This window comes from Molothrus aeneus, chromosome 3, assembly GCF_037042795.1.
Source record: "Molothrus aeneus isolate 106 chromosome 3, BPBGC_Maene_1.0, whole genome shotgun sequence".
NCBI classification, from domain to species: domain Eukaryota; kingdom Metazoa; phylum Chordata; class Aves; order Passeriformes; family Icteridae; genus Molothrus; species Molothrus aeneus.
In genome coordinates this window covers 17576611-17582627 of record NC_089648.1, presented here as the reverse complement: position 1 = coordinate 17582627, position 6017 = coordinate 17576611, and positions in this window count along the sequence as shown.

The window sequence follows — 6017 nt, the reverse complement described above, 5'->3', positions numbered from 1 at the left end:
CCAGCTGAATGAGTAGTCCTGCATAGCTCAGGTGGTGAATTTCATTGCAATTGCACAAGAGAAAGCTGAGTCCACAGAGATACCTACCATGAACTCACTGAGCCTGATGCTCCACACCCACCAGAGCATTGTCAGCTGTGGCTGCCAGCAGCAGCCATGTCATTGTCACAGGTCTAGACGCCGTCAGTTAGGGCAAAGCACAAGTGGGAATTTATTTTATTTTATTTCATTTCATTTCATTTCATTTCATTTCATTTCATTTCCTCCTTGTGAAGCAATACTTGGTGAACTCACCCCTTTTGTTACAGTCAAAATCCTTGTGCTTAGTGTCAGGCTCAGGGAGTCCAGGAACGTGGCAAAAGTAATGCCATAGGGAAATCACAAGGGATTTACATCAAGGCTATTGCAGCTACCTGGGTGGAATGGTACAAAATGTTTTGTTTGGCTTTAGCCAGCAGAACCTTCTTTGGAATAGGCAAAAATAGGCAGAGACAGCATTTTAGTGCTAATCAATAGAACCAATCCTCATGGACCACATCAAGGACATCAGTAAGCAGAGCTGCTTTGGTCTTACAAAGTATTCATGCTGTGTAATGTGCATTAAATCCCCCTGGGAACCCAAGCAAAGACAAGCTTGTGCTCTGGGGTGGTGCATCTCCAGCCAGCACAAAAGTGACAAAACCCCTGTATTGTACTCAGCCTCATCCTGTAGACATCCTTGTGTACCAGTCAGATCAAAATCCATCTCCAGTTTGTGTTCCTACCACAGCAAACAAAGTAGTCCAGGACTGCTGCTTCATCCTGAATGGAAAGAGAAAAAGGAAATCAAGATTAGAAATATGAAAAACTCATAGGAAAGCATCTGGCCCCCAGAAATTCTCTTGCTTTGACACTGAGCTTAATGCTTGTTAAATTTTCACCATCAAAGACCAAAACTAAAAGACAAAGACATCAATTAATTTACTATTTTAGTCTATCGTATCCTTTCTGGTAGCTCTTCACAGGTGCTTACCAAATGGTGATTCTGAGAAGCAACCCCTGCTTCACTGATAATTTTAAGAACTGTTGCCTAATGTAGGTACAGAATTGTTACCCCTTCCTCTTCTGGGGATGCAATACTCAGGAACAAAAAAATGTTTCCAAAATCTCTTTAAAATTGAGCAGCTGTTTTAAGATAGGGAGGACAGTCTGGGTGTCTGGATACAACTGTCCCCACAGATGACAGTTCAGGGTGTAAGCAAAGGTCAGAGCTGGCTAAGGGCATGGTTTGTGTCCATGGGACAGGAAGGTTTTTGGCTTCCACAGCAAGACAAGGTGCCCCAGGGTTATTTTGTGTGAGCAGTCCTGAGAGCATTACACCGACAGGTAGCCAGGACCTCTTACCCCTGCAGGCCACGTGGGTCAGTCCTCTTTTCTCTCCATCACCCCAATGTCCTGCTCACTCTGTGTCCACATTTCCTGAGCCAGGAAGCTGTTTGGGTTCCTTTCCAAGCACTTGACCTTACACAGGGCACAGGAAACGTGTGTAGCACATCCATGTCACTGGAGGCATGCAACTGATGCCGACAATTCAGCAACCTACCTGCCAGCAAAAGGAAGGCATTTCAGAACTGCAGTAATTCTATTATACAGCTCCAAAGAAGCAAAGCCATCCCTGGATGGAGAAGTGAAAGTGCTATTGCAGTGTCTTGAGCAACAAATGGTGTCTAGTGTTTATGCAGAGAAAAGTGGCATGCACCAGAGAGAGGAAGTACTGACAAGACTGAGTGGTTACACTGCCCATCCAAGCAGGAATGCCGGTAACCAAAGAAACCAAAAAGGTAAAAAAACAACCACCCCCCACCGAGGGGCCCCATACCTGGGTAGAGCTGTGACAATGGGACTTTTACCTCTGCTGTGGCTGCACTAGTACAAACAAGCGTAGTGGCTCTTATCTGCTGCTGTATCTCTGTTGCATTCACATCTGAAAAATCCCACAGGATAACCCGACAGGTTGCCCTTTTATCCTTTTAACAGAGGTTAATCACACACCCTGTATATAACAAAGAAAAAGTACAAAGCATGCAAAGTCAAAAAATATACATAATGGAAAATGACAAGATGAAAGTTGCAAAAGCAGACTGATTTTGTCCCCTCGTGTCTCACTTGTTGTGACAAGGACTTTTATTTTACAAACATTGGTTCATTTTCTGGTGGGGCCTCAGCCTCCCTCGGGTGTGCTGAGCAGGCTGAGCCCAGGCAGCAAAGAGGAGCTCAGGCTCTGCTTTCCTCCCACTCAGCCAGGGAGCCCAGGCCGTGCCCAGAGCAGCTCCTCAGCTCTTTCCTCCTCGGGTAAAGCTGCCTTGTTTTCTTCGGAGTACTTTTCATTGCCTCAGGGAAAGTGCAGCGCTGCCATGTGAGGTGAGCAGCTGCTGTACTGTGCTGCAGGGGCAGAGCAGTGATGTGTAGACAGCTTTTGGTCAGATCTGTTCCAGCCATGTACTTATTTAGGGACCATTTAGAATGCTTACGACCTCATTTCACAGATAATGCAATTTTATTTGGCACTCGGTTCTGGTTTTTGGGAATTTATGGATCGTGTACTTGGACTGATTGCAGTTGGGTTTCCCCTGGCATGGGAGCATTTAAAAATCATGTTTTTCAGTTGCAATCAAAGGATTTTTTTTTTCCAGAAGTACTCACTAGACTAAATTTACTTAGAGAATTAAACTCAGAGTTATTTGGAGTCTGATGCCAAGTAGCAAGTGGCAAGGAGCAGTAAGTGCTGTCCAGCCTAGAGGAGAGCATGGACAAACTGAAAAGAAAATAATAAAGAAACGAAACTGAGAAAACATTTCTAGTTTGGTTTGTCCAGGTATGCTGGTGTTTTCACCACCCCTCTGCCACCGAGGCAGTGTTACCTTCAAACAGGAGGGTGATCAGTGCACTGCTTTTTTAAACTGCTGAGACTAAATTCCAAAGAAGGAACAAAAACTCTGCAAGTGTAATGCTTCAGCATTGAAAGACACATTCCCTGCCACAGTGAACTAATAATGTAATTTAAATTACAGTAAAGGATGTAAGAAAGACAAGGCACAAAAGGAAGAGGAGATAAAAATGTCCTAGTAACAACATGTTCTTCCAAACTATGAGCATAATCATGTGATTTAAATTTCAACTAGATTTGGGGAATTTTTTTCATGTCATTGTTCTTCTCTTTCTGCAATTATGTGTTTGTATTTCACTGCATGGTGGTAAGCAAATAACACTAATTGTTATTCTTATTGGAGGGTAGTGGACTGAAACCATGAATTCTGTTTATCAGCTCCAAGTAATAAAAATTGTATGAAAAGATCTATTTCAGGCAGCTTTCGCATCTTTCTTCTCCCTCTCTTTTTATACAAAAGAAGCAGGTCTGACAAGCAACATGACAGTGAAATCCTTCTGCTGAGTCTGCTGCTCAGTTTCAAACTTACATAATTGGGGTGTATTTCCATATTCCTTCCCTCCTTTCCTGTGCTCGAGGCACAGACAGAGGGAATGTCTGCTCCAAGGCTGCTCACAGTAGCTGAGAGTGGAAGCCTCAATCTTGCAATTTATTTAAAATATCATAACATCTCCACAGCAGGATAATTAAACACTGTACTAAGTCAGCACAGCAGGGTCTGCTGCCCAGTGACACTGGAGCCCATATGCTGCATAGGAGCAGGTGAAACTTTTTTGTTTCAGGGAACACTGAGTAAATGAGAATTTGGTCAAACAGTATGTATGTCATTTCCTCATTTTCAGAAAAGCAGTTCTAAAAACACGCAGGAAAGAAAATTTAATTATTCAAGGAAATCTGATTATTGCAGTGTTCCAATGCAATTTTCTGACTCTGGTACATTCTGTGATTTCTCAGGCTGTTATTTTTTGCAGTGTTATGGTGAAACTGTCTGCTAAAATCCCAGGGCCCTATCACACAAAACTAATTTACTAGAAATGTCATCTGGCATGTAAGCATTTTTGTCCGTAGCAGAAATTTCAGTGGTGTATTTGGAAAGAAGTGCCAAGAAAAGAAAGCTTCGTGCTCACAGATGGCATGTTCCTCATTGACTGTTTCAACCACAAGAGATGTGTGCACAGCTCCAGCCCTGTGGGCTGTGTGCTCTCAGAGTTGCAAGGGTTTTTTTTTTTTGTCTTTTTTTTTTTTTGTCTTTTTTGTTTGTTTGTTTGTTTTGGGGTTTTTTTTGTTTTATTGTTTTTTTGATTTTTTTAAAATAAAAATAGGTACAAGTATAAGAAATACTGAAAGGAAAACACAAACTAAAAAACAAAGACCAAAGAGAAAACAAGAAGGCGAGAAACACAGCAAGCTGTAAGTGCTTGCAGAGGAGATGATGAGATGAGCTATCTCAGAGATGCAAATGGGAAACTGAACCTCCTCCAACTTCTTGGAGAAGTGCCTTTATTACTGTGTTTCAGGATAACTGAAAATGAGTAAACAGCACACCATTTGCTTTCCTTTCTAGCTCAGAAAACTAACAAGCACCATTTCAGATTGAACAACGTTTTATCTGATACAAGTGGCGGGGGGGGGGTTACTTTTTCTTACTTTTTCCCCATACTCACAGCAAAGGAAGAAGAAAATATTATTTATTTTGGCTGTCTTCTGAATTATTTCCCTCCCTCTTATGGCTGCTCAACTGAAAAAGCAATCCTATACCCATTCTCCATTGATCTACTTCCAGCAGGGTTCCCTCCACATCCCTCTGGGTTTGGCAGCCACAGAAACGAATTCAGCTAGGAAGTCCTGTAAGCCACTTACTACACTGTAAATCTTCTCACTCTGCTTCCACTGATGAGGAAGCCTTCCTTCTCTTGGACTAAGTGGCAAGACACAGACTGTGTTTTGCAAGGTGGTTTGCAAGATGGGTAGAAAATTGGCCAAGAGGCTGCACTCAGAGGGTCGTGACCAATGTTTTTAACTCAGGGTGGCAGCCTGCTGCAAGTGGGGTCTCCCTGGGATTGCCACTGGGCTCCATGCTGTTCATCTTCACAAGGATTTGAGTGATGGATTTGAAAGCACCTTCAGCTAGGCTGCTGATACCACACAACAGGGTGGTGAGGACAACCTGCCCTGTGAGGAAAGACCAAAGGAGTTACATCTTATCTCCCTGGAGGAGAGAAGGCTTGGAGGCTGGAGGCTAATCTCAATATACCAGAGTGCTATAAAGAGGGTGGAGGCTCTCCTCAAAGGACCGCATGGAGAAAACAAGGCACAACATAAATTTTCTTATGGTGAGAACAACCAGTGACTGAAACACGGGGATGTGGTGGTATGGTCCCCGTCACCCTAGGGAGGTTTCCAAGCTGCCAGGGTGCTCGATAATCTCATCTAGTCTCCCTCCCACAAAAGTCGGACCAATGATCTTGCCAGCTCCCTTCCAGCCCGGGTTGTTCCATGGCTCTGATTCTGTGCAGACAGGCAGGGGCTCCTGTAGCCACCTTCACCAACATCGCTCTGAAGAAGGAACCTGCCCAGCCCCACCATTTGCCAGCAAGCAGACGTGCATGCACTGCAGTGCCAGCTGTCCAGACAGGGCTCCAGCCCACCGAGCTCGCAGGGACCACGCCATGGCCGCTGCTGTTTCTCACCCGCTGGACACCGGCCCCCATCGGCCCACGTGAACCAGCACCGGCTTCTTGCTCGGGGCCGAGGGCCAGGTGTGGGTGGTGAGGAGCGGTCCCACGGCTCACCGAGGCCTCTGTGACCTTGCTAACTCACGGCTGCCGTGGCCCTCGCAGCCGGGACACACCGGCCGCGCCGCTCGGGGCGGACCGAAGCGCCGGGGTCCGCGTCCCGCGCTGCCCCATCAGCCGGTGGCTCTAGGAAGGAGACAAAGGCGGCGGGGACAGCCGGAGGCGGTGATCGGCAAGGAAGAGGCCCCGGGGCCGGGGGCGCAGGGCGGGCGCTGTGGGACCCTCCGAGCGTCTCCCGCCGCCTCCCCCCGACCGAGCCCTCAGGCACCGCGGCGAGGGGGCTGGGCCGAGGCGGC